Genomic DNA, 21,485 nt, shown 5'->3' on the forward strand with positions numbered 1-21,485 from the left:
TTGAACGATCATTCGTAAAACGAATACTTAGTGAATGATCGAATTCGATCTTTAAACGTTAGTATCTGGAAAGGAAGCTTAGAATGGGCATTGAAACTTGTGTCGAAGATATTTTCTATCAGCAGGTAACCTAACCACCGGTAGGTAGGTAGGTGTAACCTGTGTGCCATGGTTGCTAAGGTAACACGAATAGTGCACAGTCATGGCTTTGAATTGAAATCTAATAATTAATTACTGTGGTACCTATGTCGTTCAACAGAATGACGTATGGATATGCCGCCGTCCCCGACGTCGCTGCCGCCGTCGTCGCTACCGTCGGTGTTGTCGGCAGGTTGCAAATTGCAGTTTTGCTTCATTAGGTAGCGTTTAAAAGCTGAAAAATTCGATCATAAAGCTGCCGACAGAAACGACTGACTGCCATTTTTTTTTCTTCTCTTATACGTAGTGTTAGGTATTCATTCATCGCATCTGTTCGAGATATTTATCATTAGAATATTTGAAATTTGGCACTTGATCGTTCAAAAATCATAATAGTAATGCTAATTGTAGATTTTGAATTAGCAATAATTAACAGCAAACGGTTCATTATAACACTGTATTATGGTAAGGCCAACAACAAATAAAAAGGTGCACATATGTACCATCTGATTTGAAATATCGAAAGAATTTAAATGAAACGTAGTAAACAGAAGGTCTGATACTCTTGGGGAAACAAACCTTAACTTGAGCAAACGTTAATTTTTTAAAAATCCAAAACATACGAGATAGCGTTAGTCAAATTCACTCCCAAAGTGAACAGGTCAAGTTTTGCAGTGGGTAAATTTACTCCAAAGTTATTGGTATATTAATTCCTACATCATTGGTAATTTCACTCCTGCTATTTTATATCGTCATTAGGAAATTCCTTGTGGGTAAGCCTTATTATTGTCTCTCAATATTCTAAGTTTAAGAAAATACGTAAATACAACAACGGAGATGATGTACAACGGTTGTTAACTTTACTTTAATGTATCGCATTATCGCATGTATATAACAGTTGTGCATATTTCTTTTTGCTGTAAATGTCTATATCTATAACGTATCCTTTCAAAAAAAATCCACTTGTCCCTGATGGTCATGTATATTCAAAATGGAAAAAAAAAAAACAAGAAATTGGCGTTAGATTTATCTTTCTTTCGCGACGAACATTATTCCCTGTCAGTCTTCCAGCATAAGGCTTTGTAAAAAATGACCTAAGACTTTGTCCATGTAGAATGCGAGGGACGCGAGGGTGAATCGGGCAAGCGGGGGTTGCGCTTTTCGTCCTACATTATTATGTATCTATTTATCAATACACAGGCCTGTCCATTTTGAAATCCAAGCTTACCTTAATGTGTTTCTGATAGCCTCTGGGCAGCGAGACTCGTACATATGCTAATGTTTCTGTCCACGAATAATATCTATAGATATCTATTTTTCAACTACCAAACACAAAAACAAAATTGTGTCATAGAATAGAAGCCTGTGGACTTATCATTTATTTTATCAGCAACATTTTTTCGGAGTGGAAATTATATGTAGTCAGTAACAATCCCTCCCTGTGTTAATGTCTCCTTGATGGTGAGTGTGAAATGACAGAAATGACTGTCGATATTTTTCTCCTTCGGGTTCTAATAACTGAAACATTACGATCGAAAGCGAGTGGAACGGCGCGAATAGAGAGCGGTTTGTCAGACGAAATCTGACCCGACGAATGTAATGGTCAAGAACTAGATGGAGCATGTCGTACTGCCCATATAGGCCGCTAAATGCACTCGACTCATTTGTCACCCCCGCATTTTTGACAGCCGCTCGTGTTGCCTTTCTCTGTAAACAACAAACATTAATTTTCGCGCCTTTCGAAACCATACACTCGCTTAAGTACCTACACCATGCCACATTCTCTTACTGTTACAAATATATTTTTTTCTAAATATGGGCAGTTAATGAAGTACCTACCTACAATTAAGTATTTTACAACAAAAATCGAAACCGCAAACAAAATTATTAAATCAGTTAACCCTTGTTTAACCACTACGCGAATTATTTCATTTCCTTTTAATATTGCTTGGGAAAAAAATTAGAACAAATGACTTCTTGTAATCACTTAACGTGAGATCTTACGGTTGCGTTACTTCCCTTCGTGGTCGAATGAATTAAAAGACGTAAACTAGTTAAGTGGTTTTAATAAGTACCATCCTATTAAGTGTAAGGTACTTTGCGAATTGTCTTAATAAATGGAAGGAACGCATAATCCGTGCAACATTCGTAACGAAGAATTTAATTTACTGTTTCCAGTTATTTCATGCATAGATTCCAGTCAAGTCTAGTTCGTTTATGTTATTAATTATTAATTAAACAGGATTGTCTTTAATGGGTGAGTTACTTCCAAATTGAGTTTTGCAGCTCCCCATATTATACGGACACTTGATTGTAATTTATTTATTTAATTATTTTCTTTACCCCTGGGATCTTGATATTTAAATTTCGAACAGGAACTTAAAAATGTATTCAAAATAGGTATATTGCGATGATTTGAAGAACTGAGATAAGGATTGTGACGACTGTGTATAATAAGATAAGTCGTTGTAGCATCGTTGTCCATCCACTTGGAGTTGTTGCTAAGTGTTTCCGGTAGCAGCTGCCAGTTCCCAGGCGAACAAAAGGCACTCGTCCCCAAATCAAATTATCTAATTCACCATATTGGTCACTCCGGTCGCGAGATTTGTTTAATCGACTCACAGGCGACCGTAAACGTTTTTCTTTTTCTCTCGACTGTACGAACGGAGTAAGAAATATTTTATCGTCTTTCTTGAAATCTTTGGAGGTCGGCTTTTTGGATTCTTCGGAAATTTTAAATAAGAAATTCATAATATTATGCTAGGACTCATGCATCCTGATGGTATCGTTTTATAGAAAATGCTCAAATTATTTCTAAGGATTTCGGGTAATACGGTTTTGGAAATTAAATAATTTTGCTATACTGTATGAAAGAAACCCCTCAATTAAGATTGTCAAAAGTACTTAATTCATAATTCCACACAGAATTACAAATTAATAATTTTTGGATTTTTCCATTACTTAAGTTGTGACATTCCTTCGAGTCAAATCTCAAGATTTTGCGATCTAGGTCAAACGTAATCATTCCATAAGTTTTGATACTCCTATCACGCAGTCAGTCAATGAGTTATTATCAGTTAGAAATTACACATTCAAAGATAGTATTTTTTAATTGCATTGAGTTATATTGGAAACAATTTTTTGCAGGATACCATATGAGGCTGCAGACTGCAGTTTCCGAGTAGAGGATTCTTGACTATCATACAGAATAAGTGCGTTCTGTTTTTCGTATCCTTCCACCTTTTTGTAGTTTTCCGATGCTTTTGTTTGACATTATTTTTTGAAACACCCTATACATCTCCCTAATCGTAAGTTATAGGCCCCTTACTCGGTTGGTCGCATAACATTGGTGCCATTCCCGATTGAATAATATCAACTTTTCCGACGTTTTATCGCGCGTAAATCTAAACCGTCGACGCACGTCGGGTTGATGAACAATCGCATCGGAAATAAACGTCTTTTACATAGCCTACGTACTGTAAGCAATGATGTCCTGCATACATGTATAGTAAACAGCATCCGTCAGGCGTCGGTAACTGACACCCATATCTGTACCGATGTCTCTCCGCCGCGCCGCCACAAACGTCGTCGTCGTCGTTGTCGACGTCGCAGCTACCACCGCAGCGGAGCGTCGGTCTGTCGGTCGGTCGACGACGTTTCAATCAGACCCATTGTTCTAGGGCTGTCACACGCACGACACATGACGTAATCGGGGGGGCGGGTCCGGCAAATCAGCCGTCTGATTTAATATTCACCTCGCTGACACCAGGCGTTCCTCTCTGCGTTGCCTGCTGTTGACAACCTCTTGTTCTACAACGCGGACCCGTTGATTGTTATTATTGTTGTTGTACCATGACGTTCTCATTGCGACGCCGCCGTTGAGGTAGCTTACGAGCGCCGCCACGGGGCACCGCAACATTAACCATTGATGCCTGACTAAACCGTCATTAACCACCATCAGGTTTCCTTTAATGACTTACGGTTTATTTGATGTTTTCTGTAAAAGAGTCGAATATAGGTAAGTGTCAGTAGGTATGCCAAGTATTAGCTTGGCCTAGAGGCTCAGACCATTGCTTGGCATTCGGGAGGGTGCCGATTCGATTCCTGGTCCAAGTTTTTCTGTAGTTTTCATGGATCACTTAAGTAAATGCTGTCTTCATTTCGTCTGTCTCATCATTCTCACCTCAACCATCACTTACTCGTTTCCATGATTCTTAAGAGAAGGCTGAAGAAGTCCTTTCGTAGTCCGGAAGGACTATGGTCGGCTACCAGCATTAGTACGAGTGAGACCCAAAAAGTTTTTGTCAGTAAGTGATAGTATTCCTTCATGTCGTTGTTGCTTACATGACTACAATAAGTCCACTGATGTTAGAGCCAACACGGGAGAACTGTCCCCTTTAGAAGCTTCACTTATTTTATTTCTTATTAGAAACACAAATAGGACTAGAGAGATAGGGAAAGATTTACATTAAGGTACTGTTCACAAACAGTTAGCAATGTGGTATGATGTAGTTTTGGGGAAATGCGAAGATTAGCTCAGGATAGGAAGAATGTTATTATGATGATGATGATGAGGCTTTTGGTCATAGCAATTTCAGTTCCTTAGCGTTTGATTAGTCTTAATCTTGGAGTTTCCAAATCAAAAATAAATTATGGTTTATGTGTAATTTATTTATTTATTTGAATAGAAAGCTCTTGGCTCTTGTTCAAAAAATACAGAAATAAAAACAGACGCTCAAGAGTGTTGGCAGATCGTGTTTACGATACTCACAATTCTTTTTGCTGGTAATCTTTTTTTTAAGTTCTGGAGAGAAAAAGAACGAGAAAAGGGGTGGTGGGGTGTTTCACATCATCTTTGACAACATTTTTCCCGTTCGACCGCGGGCGACGTTTATCTGGGGCCGCGGCAGCAGCGTTTGAGTGAGAGAGAGTCATCAAAAGTCAGATAACACTTGTCAGAGACAAAATAAATTACACGAAAATCCAAACTCGACTAACGACTTTGGTCCTGCAACAAAGAGCCGCGCCGTAATATAACAAACGACACTTTGATGCGCTAAATGATGCAAGGGTGAGACAATGACACTATCGGTGGTGCCGATGGTGGTGGTGACTTGGCGACATTCGACAGTGCAACGCGCACCAAATGGGGGGCGACGAGGGGTAGTGACAGAAGATGGACGGAAGGATAACGGGAATATTTGTTGTAACTTTATCCATTTCAGATGTTCGAATTGGGTGCCTAATTCAATTCTAGCATCGTTTGACCTATTGTCACCGAGTAAAATGCATTTATTGTATGATTATTAAGAAAGGAAAATAAGAATAGAACATAGTAATAAATTATTAGTGTCTTTCAAGCCTTTCTTAAAAGGTCCTATTATCATTTTTTTTTTGCTGTTAATACAACGTAGTGACTGATATTTTTTTTGTTTTTTCTTTTTCTAAAAACAAACGTCCCAGCTCATCCGCCACAAGTTTTAAATAAGTCGTAAGTATATAAAAAAATGTCACCTGTATCTTCCGCTGTTGACAATGTCATGAAAATAAAAAAAAAAAGTGACGCTTAATGACAACATTGTGTAGATATAGGTACATGCAATATTTAACGAGCAAGACTGTCGAGCGAGATAAGATTTAGTACGGATGGGAAGTTCACAAATTGCTTAATTAATTCATGTTTCCCTTAGGGCAGCAGTTTATATGCAAACATAGACTGTGAATATTAAATTGTTTCCTCACTTAGGGTAATTGATGTACATAAGTCACCGCCAAATATTGTATAAAGGAAAGGAAAACCCGGGAGAGTACAACAACGTGTGTGCACTCGCGTATTTAATCAATTCTCCTAATTTAATAGCATTTTGTTTATTTTGTGTGGTTTTTAACTTTGAAAATGTTTATTTCCAAAAATAAAGCTTTTTTGATTGTTCTGAAATATATTGGGAATGTATAATTGCTCTTAAAAAAATATAATTTCAATAAGATAATAGAAATATGCCCTAATGTTGGTTTCTCAATTAGTCACTTGCTGACCACGGTTCAGGTCCAGACCGCATAAGCTCAAAAACTGGACCGCCAAATATTTTTGGAAAGCATAAACTATTCAAATAAATTATTTAAAAAATATTTTTCTGCAAACAACAAAACACGTTTGAGTTTTGAGCGCTACCCCTATCACAACAGCAAACTGACCGACCGGGCACAACATATTATGTCATCCAGTTAAAAGCTCTGTAGGTACATCTGAATGCAATTTTATTTAAATAAAAAATAAATCGATATCTCACCCTGACACAACTTCTGAAGCCTCTTTTAATCAGAGCGGACATATTTAGGCATTTTATGAGTGATAATTAAATTAAAAAAATTTTTAAGGAATATCTATGCTTTTCCTCGGATAAGTTTTCAAAAGAATCCGGATCCCACTTAAAATTATTTTCTGACCCTTTCACTACCTAGTTACCTACCACGCCATTATGATTAATAAAACCTGATTTCTTTTTATTTGCGTATTTGTTTCGCTTTTTTTCTCGCTTAGACTTTTTGCCACCAGTTGGTATTACTTGCATAATTAGCGGACGGCACTCTTGAAACGTGATTGGTGTCATTGTTATAGCATATCTACCATTCGGTCGGGTTTTTACAATTCATTGACGGATTTCAGTTCGGAAGTTTAAGTGATTAAGAAACGTTTTCATCCCGATCTTGACGACGATTATTAACCAGTCATCTTGGAATCCGATAGGCATTTGCACCCTTTACTATGGAGCGTCTCTATCAGAGAGTGTTGTCGCTGAGTCACGCGTGACGATGGACGCGACGGTGGATGTCAAATAAGGAATGCAGACTAATCATCTAATGAAGCGTCTCTTTTCATCGACCGAATGCCAAAAGAAAAATTAAAATAAGAGATAACCGAATACGTAGAACATGATCGAGGTTCTATCCGCACATACCTAATATGCACAGTTAGATTTTTCATCGGGTTAAATTAATTTCTACCTGAATAGAAAAAAAACGCCGCTTTTTGTATTTGTAAGTGAAATTTAAAACCGATTGTTTACTGCATTTATCCTTGTATTTCGATGGGAGGGATTAACTTTCTCTTGTGAAACGAAAAGATTGGTAACAAGCACGAACACGGGATACGTTTATAGGTGGGTAGGTACCACAATGAGCCCCATTATTAACCTCGGGACAAATTATGTGGGAACTTTATTCACATGTGAAAACATTCGACAGGTATGTTATTACTTTTAAAAAGTAGAACAATGTCCTTAAGGTATACATTTATCTGGAGTGGAGTATCTACATATGTATGTAACTTATTTTTTAGATCTCGTATCAAATTTTTACCGATTTTACACTAAAAAGCTAGAGAAACTTTGAAAATGGTTATTTAAGGTGCATTTTTTTTGAGTCGTACACGGAGAAAATGAAAAGGGAAAATTTACCTAAATATTAAAGCAATATTTAGAATTTATCCCACTAGCTCAATGCTTCGTAAGCGAAAACAATAAAAATTACAATTTGGACCCGAAATCAAAACAAAAATAAATTTACTAGGTATTTTAGTTGATATTATTAATTTAATTGTATCTAATAATTAGGAAACTTGATAAAATTTCTAAAGAAACATGTGAAAACTGAGATTATCACAAGTTACCTAATAAATTCTACTATTTCTACGGCAAATTCAGTCATTTACAATCGAAAATTGTAATTTTTGCGTTGTCGTAAAAATTCAGTGTTCTCCGTGTAGATAAAGATAATCAGCCGCTTCTTCTAATTTTTCGTCTCCTATCTTTATATTCGCTCTTTCCCTACTTTTCTTCCCTTGCATACCAGTATGTTTGTTTTATTTTTATTAATAGTACATTAAAATACTATCCACACAAATTTTCAACAGATTAGACAATACTACAATAACTGCTCTGATAATAACATTATTATGTCGTTTGTCCTCTTCCAATCATCTCGATTGGACAGCGCCAAGGGGCAAATTAAATGGTAGGAAAGTTGCACAGCCTGTTGTAGCACCGTACTAATGGTTTTTAAAAGGATTTAAATAAGACTTGCTTATAAAACGCTTTTCATTTATACTATAACAGACGACAGCGGCAACTGAACGAACCGGTTTCATAGCAAGCAGCAAGGCAAAACTACGAATAGATGGAGAAAAACGATTCAAACAACAAAAGTATGTAATTATTGCAAATTGCGGATTATTTTCTTCTCCCAGGTTGTTTTACTCTTTATATTCAGCACACACAAAACCTATAAAATTAAAGGTTAACAATAGTAATCAAACTCATCAATTAACCTTGCTAATACTGGAAATACTTTTATTCTAACTTATTTTAAATATTGAGCTGGATGCTCAAGGAAAGAAAGTATAATTTTATAATTATTATAATTTAACATATCGGATGTAAACGCATCATGTTCGTATGGTAATAGTTCTTTCAGAAGCACTTGAAAAGCATTCAAATATGCCTACTTTAGGAAACAAATTCGTTTACTAAAACTTTTTAGAATGTACATTTGAGATTATGGAATAATAATTAGGCTTATTATTTTTTCCATAGACAGTTACATTGGTAAGTCCTACGTATCTTGAAAACTAGTGATGCACAAAGCAAGATTTCTTATCTTGCATCTTAACTTCTTATCCTTTTTTGCTCAACAAGTCAAGAAGTTGTTATGTACCTATTTTAGTTCCTTTGAAATAAAAGAACGTCATACATTTAAATTGTGTTTTTTGAAATGAAATTTCTTTACGCAGGTTAAGGTAGGTTCGTTTTATGCGAGTTGCTATATAACGAAATCATGCAACGCATTTCCCCCGCTGTCTGTCCCTATGTATGCTTAGATATTTAAAACTACGCAACGGATTTTAATGCGTTTTTTTTTTAATAGATAGAGTAATTCAGGAGGAAGGTTTACACGTATAATACATGCATAATTTAGTAGAGAAACACTGATAATTTTAGAGGTTTNTGTACGAACGGAGTAAGAAATATTTTATCGTCTTTCTTGAAATCTTTGGAGGTCGGCTTTTTGGATTCTTCGGAAATTTTAAATAAGAAATTCATAATATTATGCTAGGACTCATGCATCCTGATGGTATCGTTTTATAGAAAATGCTCAAATTATTTCTAAGGATTTCGGGTAATACGGTTTTGGAAATTAAATAATTTTGCTATACTGTATGAAAGAAACCCCTCAATTAAGTTTGTCAAAAGTACTTAATCCATAATTCCACACAGAATTACAAATTAATAATTTTTGGATTTTTCCTTTACTTAAGTTGTGAGATATTCCTTTGTGTTAAATCTCAAGATTCTGCGATCTAAGTCAAACGTAATCATTCCTTGAGTTTTGATACTCCTATCACGCGGTCAGTCAATGAGTTAGTCTGTTATTATCAGTTAGAAATTACACATTCAAAGATAGTATTTTTTAATTGCATTGAGTTATATTGGAAACAATTTTTTGCAGGATACCATATGAGGCTGCAGACTGCAGTTTCCGAGTAGAGGATTCTTGACTATCATACAGAATAAGTGCGTTCTGTTTTTCGTATCCTTCCACCTTTTTGTAGTTTTCCGATGCTTTTGTTTGACATTATTTTTTGAAACACCCTATACATCTCCCTAATCGTAAGTTATAGGCCCCTTACTCGGTTGGTCGCATAACATTGGTGCCATTCCCGATTGAATAATATCAACTTTTCCGACGTTTTATCGCGCGTAAATCTAAACCGTCGACGCACGTCGGGTTGATGAACAATCGCATCGGAAATAAACGTCTTTTACATAGCCTACGTACTGTAAGCAATGATGTCCTGCATACATATATATAATAAACAGCATCCGTCAGGCGTCGGTAACTGACACCCATATCTGTACCGATGTCTCTCCGCCGCGCCGCCACAAACGTCGTCGTCGTCGTTGTCGACGTCGCAGCTACCACCGCAGCGGAGCGTCGGTCTGTCGGTCGGTCGACGACGTTTCAATCAGACCCATTGTTCTAGGGCTGTCACACGCACGACACATGACGTAATCGGGGGGGCGGGTCCGGCAAATCAGCCGTCTGATTTAATATTCACCTCGCTGACACCAGGCGTTCCTCTCTGCGTTGCCTGCTGTTGACAACCTCTTGTTCTACAACGCGGACCCGTTGATTGTTATTATTGTTGTTGTACCATGACGTTCTCATTGCGACGCCGCCGTTGAGGTAGCTTACGAGCGCCGCCACGGGGCACCGCAACATTAACCATTGATGCCTGACTAAACCGTCATTAACCACCATCAGGTTTCCTTTAATGACTTACGGTTTATTTGATGTTTTCTGTAAAAGAGTCGAATATAGGTAAGTGTCAGTAGGTATGCCAAGTATTAGCTTGGTCTAGAGGCTCAGACCATTGCTTGGCATTCGGGAGGGTGCCGATTCGATTCCTGGTCCAAGTTTTTCTGTGGTTTTCATGGATCACTTAAGTAAATGCTGTCTTCATTTCGTCTGTCTCATCTTTCTCACCTCAACCATCACTTACTCGTTTCCATGATTCTTAAGAGAAGGCTGAAGAAGTCCTTTCGTAGTCCGGAAGGACTATGGTCGGCTACCAGCATTAGTACGAGTGAGACCCAAAAAGTTTTTGTCAGTAAGTGATAGTATTCCTTCATGTCGTTGTTGCTTACATGACTACAATAAGTCCACTGATGTTAGAGCCAACACGGGAGAACTGTCCCCTTTAGAAGCTTCACTTATTTTATTTCTTATTAGAAACACAAATAGGACTAGAGAGATAGGGAAAGATTTACATTAAGCTATTGGTCACAAACAGTTAGCAATGTGGTATGATGTAGTTTTGGGGAAATGCGAAGATTAGCTCAGGATAGGAAGAATGTTATTATGATGATGATGATGAGGCTTTTGGTCATAGCAATTTCAGTTCCTTAGCGTTTGATTAGTCTTAATCTTGGAGTTTCCAAATCAAAAATAAATTATGGTTTATGTGTAATTTATTTATTTATTTGAATAGAAAGCTCTTGGCTCTTGTCCAAAAAATGTAGAAATAAAAACAGACGCTCAAGAGTGTTGGCAGATCGTGTTTACGATACTCACAATTCTTTTTGCTGGTAATCTTTTTTTTAAGTTCTGGAGAGAAAAAGAACGAGAAAAGGGGTGGTGGGGTGTTTCACATCATCTTTGACAACATTTTTCCCGTTCGACCGCGGGCGACGTTTATCTGGGGCCGCGGCAGCAGCGTTTGAGTGAGAGAGAGTCATCAAAAGTCAGATAACACTTGTCAGAGACAAAATAAATTACACGAAAATCCAAACTCGACTAACGACTTTGGTCCTGCAACAAAGAGCCGCGCCGTAATATAACAAACGACACTTTGATGCGCTAAATGATGCAAGGGTGAGACAATGACACTATCGGTGGTGCCGATGGTGGTGGTGACTTGGCGACATTCGACAGTGCAACGCGCACCAAATGGGGGGCGACGAGGGGTAGTGACAGAAGATGGACGGAAGGATAACGGGAATATTTGTTGTAACTTTATCCATTTCAGATGTTCGAATTGGGTGCCTAATTCAATTCTAGCATCGTTTGACCTATTGTCACCGAGTAAAATGCATTTATTGTATGATTATTAAGAAAGGAAAATAAGAATGGAACATAGTAATAAATTATTAGTGTCTTTCAAGCCTTTCTTAAAAGGTCCTATTATCATTTTTTTTTTGCTGTTAATACAACGTAGTGACTGATATTTTTTTTGTTTTTTCTTTTTCTAAAAACAAACGTCCCAGCTCATCCGCCACAATTTTTAAATAAGTCGTAAGTATATAAAAAAATGTCACCTGTATCTTCCGCTGTTGACAATGTCATGAAAATAAAAAAAAAAAGTGACGCTTAATGACAACATTGTGTAGATATAGGTACATGCAATATTTAACGAGCAAGACTGTCGAGCGAGATAAGATTTAGTACGGATGGGAAGTTCACAAATTGCTTAATTAATTCATGTTTCCCTTAGGGCAGCAGTTTATATGCAAACATAGACTGTGAATATTAAATTGTTTCCTCACTTAGGGTAATTGATGTACATAAGTCACCGCCAAATATTGTATAAAGGAAAGGAAAACCCGGGAGAGTACAACAACGTGTGTGCACTCGCGTATTTAATCAATTCTCCTAATTTAATAGCATTTTGTTTATTTTGTGTGGTTTTTAACTTTGAAAATGTTTATTTCCAAAAATAAAGCTTTTTTGATTGTTCTGAAATATATTGGGAATGTATAATTGCTCTTGTGACATTCCTTCGAGTCAAATCTCAAGATTCTGCGATCTAAGTCAAACGTAATCATTCCTTGAGTTTTGATACTCCTATCACGCGGTCAGTCAATGAGTTAGTCTGTTATTATCAGTTAGAAATTACACATTCAAAGATAGTATTTTTTAATTGCATTGAGTTATATTGGAAACAATTTTTTGCAGGATACCATATGAGGCTGCAGACTGCAGTTTCCGAGTAGAGGATTCTTGACTATCATACAGAATAAGTGCGTTCTGTTTTTCGTATCCTTCCACCTTTTTGTAGTTTTCCGATGCTTTTGTTTGACATTATTTTTTGAAACACCCTATACATCTCCCTAATCGTAAGTTATAGGCCCCTTACTCGGTTGGTCGCATAACATTGGTGCCATTCCCGATTGAATAATATCAACTTTTCCGACGTTTTATCGCGCGTAAATCTAAACCGTCGACGCACGTCGGGTTGATGAACAATCGCATCGGAAATAAACGTCTTTTACATAGCCTACGTACTGTAAGCAATGATGTCCTGCATACATGTATAGTAAACAGCATCCGTCAGGCGTCGATAACTGACACCCATATCTGTACCGATGTCTCTCCGCCGCGCCGCCACAAACGTCGTCGTCGTCGTTGTCGACGTCGCAGCTACCACCGCAGCGGAGCGTCGGTCTGTCGGTCGGTCGACGACGTTTCAATCAGACCCATTGTTCTAGGGCTGTCACACGCACGACACATGACGTAATCGGGGGGGCGGGTCCGGCAAATCAGCCGTCTGATTTAATATTCACCTCGCTGACACCAGGCGTTCCTCTCTGCGTTGCCTGCTGTTGACAACCTCTTGTTCTACAACGCGGACCCGTTGATTGTTATTATTGTTGTTGTACCATGACGTTCTCATTGCGACGCCGCCGTTGAGGTAGCTTACGAGCGCCGCCACGGGGCACCGCAACATTAACCATTGATGCCTGACTAAACCGTCATTAACCACCATCAGGTTTCCTTTAATGACTTACGGTTTATTTGATGTTTTCTGTAAAAGAGTCGAATATAGGTAAGTGTCAGTAGGTATGCCAAGTATTAGCTTGGCCTAGAGGCTCAGACCATTGCTTGGCATTCGGGAGGGTGCCGATTCGATTCCTGGTCCAAGTTTTTCTGTAGTTTTCATGGATCACTTAAGTAAATGCTGTCTTCATTTCGTCTGTCTCATCTTTCTCACCTCAACCATCACTTACTCGTTTCCATGATTCTTAAGAGAAGGCTGAAGAAGTCCTTTCGTAGTCCGGAAGGACTATGGTCGGCTACCAGCATTAGTACGAGTGAGACCCAAAAAGTTTTTGTCAGTAAGTGATAGTATTCCTTCATGTCGTTGTTGCTTACATGACTACAATAAGTCCACTGATGTTAGAGCCAACACGGGAGAACTGTCCCCTTTAGAAGCTTCACTTATTTTATTTCTTATTAGAAACACAAATAGGACTAGAGAGATAGGGAAAGATTTACATTAAGCTATTGGTCACAAACAGTTAGCAATGTGGTATGATGTAGTTTTGGGGAAATGCGAAGATTAGCTCAGGATAGGAAGAATGTTATTATGATGATGATGATGAGGCTTTTGGTCATAGCAATTTCAGTTCCTTAGCGTTTGATTAGTCTTAATCTNTCAAAATTCAGATTATTACAAGTTATCTAATAAATTCTACTATTTCTACGACAAATTCCTCCGTGTAGCCACAATTTTTTTGAGGATTAAGTTGACAGTGGAATAAACGGGAGCCTTCCCGCTTAATTTTAAAGACTCCCACTGATCTTAATCTTGCTTAATAGGACCTGCCTAAATATTTTTGTTCTTGAAAAATCAGATACAGATCGACATCGGTGGGTACTTTTCTTCTTAAACGTATCGTGTGAACCATCCACCGGAAACAACAACAACAACCCTCAGGTGAGAGCCAAGCCTCCGGCCGCCCTCTCTTTAGCCTGAGAATTCTACACGAATGTGGGGTACAACACACACACATACGTGTATTCAACCCCTCTCGGTACGAACGATTAGCCGCGTTAGATTTTCACATACGCTCACGTATCTTACTGTCTATATAATTTAGGTGAGGTGAGAGGGCAAAACTCGCTGGACCAGGTCATCCAGCGTCCCACGGGAGAAAGGTGGAATGCTCCGCTTACTCTCGGACAAGAAACAGTACCTACCATCGAATACTTATTAATATTCATTTTGTTCACGCGCAATCCTGTGTGTGTGTAGGGAGGGAAGAGGGTAATAACAATGACGGAGCATAATTGAAATGAAATATGTGGTTATATTCAGTTAGGGATGAACGAGATTTGTAGATGATCGTCTACTTACCATATGCTGGGTGATAAAATTTATGATGCAATTACTTTTATCTACTGGGGAATTGCTATAAACTAATTTAACACGATGGACTGTGGTACCTACTACCATCAAGTTTTAATTTATCCCGACTAGGTAATAAACTTGATATGTTTGTATATAGTTTACGTAACAATTTAAAAAATTCTAATACTTTAATCGTCTGATGCGTTAGTTTAAGAGCAAACGTTGAAAAGAAAAATGCCATTCAGCAAGCCGAGGGTGCCTGAACAAAACCCCGTTTAGTGTTCCCAGAAAAGTAATTATTTTACCTTCTTAAAACTTAAATCCGTACCTGGCATTCGCATTTTCGGTGCTTAAATTTTGTTAAACGAGGGATTTCGATGCTTACGCTTCTGCTTTTCGCTTCTCACCTTAATTTGTACCACATGTAAATTCAGCGATGCTCTTTCATCCACGTAGAACATTTCTACGGATATTTTGCTTCCATTTCACTGTGGTACATGTTGGTGGTACTCCTCTGCATGTAGGTATAGGTACGTGTATCTCGGGCGGGTCGAATTTCTGCATACAATGCAACGACGGGGGGTAAAGCTTCTAGTTTTTACTCACGGACGGATGAATGGTTTAACCTAACCTATTTTTTTTTTTTTAATTCTTTCTTCTCTCTTTTCGGTCTATTGTGGTCTTGGAACAAGATATTTCGGTACCCGAGTTATATTTCAACGTGGACACCACGCCCCGCACTTTATTTCGTCATTCATTGCCGTTTTATGTTTTACTAGGTAGAAGGTACCTACCTACCTATTCATTGAACATTTTTGAACGAACAGGCGGACGTCTTGACATCGATTTACTTACCTAATATTCGTTCGCATCACGTGAGAAAACGGGATGATGATGGAATTTTTAACTTTTCTGCCTGGTAGACACTTATACAAAATACCTGCAGGTTTTATTTCGATAGCATAGGTAGTATTACTAATTTTTTGTTAGAGTTGCTATTGAATAGTTAACCAGGAATCAAGAACATGATATTCTGTTTCTTAAATTACTTCACCACTAGAAGATTATTGAGTTTTATGTAGGTACTTATTCAAATTAAAAAGGGTGTAGGGCCGGAGTCGGTAAACTTTCGAGATAGAAGAACAAAATTTTCAAGGAAAACAATAAGCTAACGAAAGTTTAATTAACAGGGTCACCAGTCCGAAGGCCGATTTAACACACATTTTCATATTTTCTTAGTCTTCTCATTTTCCCGAAACTGAAACATCCCACATTCATAATCTTACCCAGAACTGATGCCGCCTTGATTCAGGTTTAAAGACCATCGTCGTTTCCGCTAGCACAAGTGACGAACTTCTCCAGAGAATCCTTGTGGATATCCAGTATTGGATATGGAAGGATCTCTGAAGAAGTTCGCCATACAGCTTCAACCGACGACGGTCTTTGGACCCGAATCAGGACAGCATTAGTTCACCAACGGGCCGCAAAAGCCTTTACCAATCTGTCAATCTTATCCAGGTTTCCCTCATGTTTTAGATGCTGGCTTACCTTCCTATCTCTCCCTATTCTTATTGACATCCTCTACTAGAGCACATCAAATCTTTCTTCGTTATGTATAGATCGTGTGCTATTTTTTTACGCCGTATACATGATTTCTTATCTGCGGCAGAATATGAAAAAATTATAAATTAATTTTATTAAACTAGATTAAAACATTGAGTAGCATAATTCATTCTATCGTTTACTATTGACTGATGGTTTTTTTGAACGATATAGGCAGTGTGTTGTTGCGAGAATTACTACGTCCATTTGCGAAGTATTATCGTATAATTAAATTGCGTTATCTCTTACATAGGTATGATAATTATAATTCCCGTTGAAAGTTGTAGGTATATATGCACAAGTCGAAGCGGAATTCCTCGCCGCGTACCCCAGCCAGGCCCGCAGTTTATCGAGCAGTATATTTCCCATTAACGAACACAATGGACAGTTTTGCAATCATATTAGCTTAGGTATATAATATGGCAACGTTATATATTAAATAGTTCAACTACACATCACACATCGTCTTCTTGGCCCCGGGTATAGTTTGATTAATTGAAAATGACATATCACCTTATTGACAACAGTGAACATCAGTTTACCTATTATAATGACCAAATCCATATGGTCAATATTTTAATTCTTCTTTATCACTAGCTATACAAATCAAAATCAGAAATCACTAATCTGATCTAATTACTTTCTTACCTAATATTTACATTTGTCATCTTTAATAGGGGTACCTATACCTACCCACCCAACGTGTAGCAGATTCTATTTAAAATTCTCATTGAATAAAAAGCAAAGAGTGTAAAATCGTTGTGTATATACATTCTTTATTATTATGGTAGGAATAATGGGGGGCCCTCGGCATTTCGTTATTGTAAGGATGGATAATGTTGGCAGTATTGTCCATGGATTGTGCACTTGATCGAAAGACATGAATAATAAAGTTAAACAGGTAGCCTATTATCACATTGTGGAGCGGCAAGGTGCCACTTATAAACTATCTATAGTCAGAGAGAGAGAGAGGTGTGAATGTGAATTGTACCTATCCGTTGTATACCTAATTCTATACAACACTTACAATAATAAAGGAACGGCGCGATCAATTCGAATCGATCTTTTTTGCGTTAAGTGTGAAATTTATACCATTGTTACTGGTCGACGAAGATAGTAATTGTATGTCGCGCCTGTGTTTCACCGTACGCGAACGTTGAATGCTTATTGTAGGTACTATTCTTAATAAAACGGTAGTTGATATAAATTGACAGCTGTACTTTCTCAGTGAGTAAGTTGACACTCCAATTAAGGGCGATCCAAGAAGAACTGTGTTGTAAAATTGACATATTTTTCCGATTTAAAGGAACATTGACAATGTCGGGTTGACTACTTACAAACAAATTGAAAGTAATGGTGAAGATTACAGAACAGTTTTCATTTTTTACGAAATTTCTATTTTGTATATGGAACCTACTCCATAGGAATATTAATTCGAAATCATTTTTTCGATTTTTTATTTTCCCACTACAAACTACCTCAAATTAATGAGGGATCCGGGTTCGATTCCCGGCGAGGTTGTGACAACAGCAACAATTTTTCCCTCATTAATTTGAGGTAGTTTGTAATGGGGAAAAAAAATCGAAAAAATGATTCTAAATTAATATTGCATATTAATTCACTATTAAGTAACTAACAATGTCATAGGATTTCATATATTTACTACTGCATAGGGTTCCTATATTTAAATACAATCAAATATTAAAGTTATTTCAAATACTGAGATTATCCTTACGGTTAATAGGGTTGACCACAGTTGTAATTTGATTATTTTCTAACCTCACGTCAGTTTTTTTATTTTTAAAAAAAGAAAAGTTAAAAGTTAGTTAATGAGCCCGTTCATCGGGGGTCATAAGCAAGACTGCTTCTTATTTATTTTTAAAGTATTAAATACAAGCTTGCGGTTCGTCCTGGGAGCAAGCATCAAGCAGCACGTTCATTAGAAGCCGATTTCGTCCATACACGTAATGTCCGTTGGTTGGTATGCGTTGTTGTGTTGTTGAGCATGGCTTTTCTGGTATCCATCAAAGCAGGCCGCGTTTCGGAGCTGTCAATCATCCGGTACCCCGCTGTCTCCCTTGGTGGGTTACATTGGGTTGGTAGGCAGTAGGTAGATTGAAGGTATACCTGGCATATTTTCTCGTCGAGATGTGTGATCTGATGTGCACCTGGGAACTCAACAACTTCTCTTCTTCTTCCTCCTCTGCGTCCTTCTCCGTGTGCTTCGTCTTAAACATCTGAAGAAGAAGAAGGACGAGCACAGGGCCACAGGGTCACTCTAGCGGCAAGCAGTCTCTAAAACTTACAAGAAATGTCTGGTAACATTAAAAACAAGGTTACCATATTATTCGTGCATCTCAAGAAGTGCCTAGCTTCAAAAGTACCATTTTATAGTCCTTTGTTCAATTTCAGAATGTTATGTTACGATGGAGATGAGATTGCGTTAGTTTTGTTACAAATTATTATCATTCCAGTGTATTATAACTTGACATGCTCTTTAATCCCTTTTTAGAATGATCTTTGTGTTTCTACTTCCTAAACTTTTTTGCAATTTTAGCTTTGCCTAGCACCTATCATATTTAGATTTTGACTTTTTACTTGTGATTAACTTATTTCCTATAAGAAGACATTTAAATTTTATGATGCATTACAAACCCTTTGCTCTCTCTATTTTGCATTTTAATTTGTACAGTAAGTGGCGGGTATTTATATACATTCAAATTATCAAAAATCTAACTATACTTTTTAGCATCCCTACATGCATTATTTATGTTACCTGCTCAAACTAAATAACAATGGGTGCATGGGAAATGAAAAGGGGGCCCGTTAGTCTGGTGCGCTGAAATTTTCGACCTAGGTATAATACCTATCATACGTAAAATATCATAGAGAGGTAAGTGGACCGCGGGGATTGCCAAATCGAATTATTTCACGGTCGTGGCCGACTAAATGGTTTTGCTGACCAACCGTAAGGGCTAAAAGATTATGTTTGAAGGAGAGCCTGGAAACACAGTTCCATAGATTGGAATGCCATGGTTAAATAACCAAGTAACAACCAGTTCTTTTTGCTAGACTAACTTGCCGCCGCTTTTATGGGGATGTTTCAGATAATTATAAAACATCATTGCGGACTCTTTATTATAACAGTGAACAGAAATGGGAGGAATGAATTAAACTCAGTAGCGGCTCGTCACAATAAACGTACTGTTTGAATTTCTGATGTTTTTACGACATTCGTGTAGAGCAAAATATATCTAATTAATAGTGTCAACTCATCTGATTACTGTAGATATATGTACTTTATTTTTATATGTTTGGTTATAATCATCATCATCATCATAAGGTCGTCAGTCCTAAGACTGGTTGGACACGTACGTCCACTCTTTCCTATCCTGAGTTAATCTTCGCATTTCCCTAAAACTAGAACAGCCTATATCCTTAACTAATATAATCAATGAATAATTAAAAAAAAAATGGTCTAGATTACCTCAAGTAACTTCCTATTCATGTGAAATTGGTTCAGTCATTATAAGACAGGAAAAATTTAATTTAAAGCATTTTTAATTTAACATTTTTGTTAATGTTCTACATATTTACATGGCTCCTCAATTGTTACGAACAAAACCGCCGCTGTTCAGGACATTACCTACTAAAAGATTGTATTTTGTACATATGAACTTTATATTACGTAGTTTTTACCATTTCATACGCGATATAATAGAAACAGTTATTTAGTAGATTTAGGTTCACATATTAACATTTAATAATTTTCTGGTTAATAGTAAAATTTTTTAGCCATGAAGTATTTCGTAAAAGAACTTAGCGTTTAATCTATTTTAGATAATAATAATTATAAAAACGTTAATGGAATATAAATTACTGCACACGTAAATTTGCCCATTACACGGTACATTTCTCTTTTCGTAAAGTACTTACTTATCTTATAATAAGCGCAGGTGCATATTTAGGAGAAATTCGGCGTCTGTTATAACTAGAAGAACCGAAAGAGACTTTTATTGTTAGCTATTAATTTTATGTATTCTAATTGTGGAAAATTGATTTTATTATTGAATACAATCAATTTTTCTTTTTGTATACGTAAGTTTACGATTCTATACATTCACATACTACTAACTAGTACCTACAAGAGAAGCTGCAAAGAAGTCAGCAGAAATCATGACACAAGTATGGGAAATTGATAATGAATGATAATGTTTCATATTCTGCTTAAAAATAATTTTTTATGTGTGGAGTTGAAATTTGGGGATGACAAACCAGAGAAAAACTGGAGAATCTGCAGACTAACTATATAAGGTGGATCTCTGGACCTAGAGAAAATCACACCAAAGTACATTCTTTTGGAAGAGACTAAGACAGAACCAATCTGTATAGAGGCGGAATGTAAAGCACTAAAATACCAAGAAAAAATAAAAAATGACAGAGAAAATCAAATCCTAAAAAAATGCAGAAGAAGAATGGTAAAAAATGGTTGGGAAAATAAATGAAAGAATTAATGGCTGAAGGAGGATGAAGCTCATAAGAATGAGAAGCAACTGAAAGCAAAGGGAAAAGACACATGAAGAAATACGTTTAGTGCAAACAAGAGGGAAGTAAGGATGATGACGAAAAACAACAGAAGACAGATGACTGACACAAAACCAAAATATTTAGATGTAAAAGGGAAGATGCAGATGGTGCAATGAATGGAGAAGAGAAACTTTGACTGAATGAAGAAGAAAAGACATGCCTAGTATGTAAACTGGGAAAACAAATTTGCCAACATATATCTAAATGAGAATTGTTCAACCAGGGCAGAATTAAGCGAGATCTAAGTAATGAATTGATCAAAAGAAGGCACAGACTGGATGAAGGAACTCAAGGAAAGTGCAAAGGCGGATGCGAATATAGAACGAAGAAGCTTACCTATAGTTGTATATTATATAGTTAAGTTTGATGTATTCCGTGAAGAGAATCAATATAAGAACCATAAATATAGTTTACCACAAATATTTAACTTTCAGACTTTCTTACAAGGTCTGTAATACTATTAGACCTCTTC

The sequence above is a fragment of the Agrilus planipennis genome, unplaced genomic scaffold, assembly GCF_000699045.2.
Source record: "Agrilus planipennis isolate EAB-ADULT unplaced genomic scaffold, Apla_2.0 scaffold128, whole genome shotgun sequence".
Lineage (NCBI taxonomy): Eukaryota > Metazoa > Arthropoda > Insecta > Coleoptera > Buprestidae > Agrilus > Agrilus planipennis.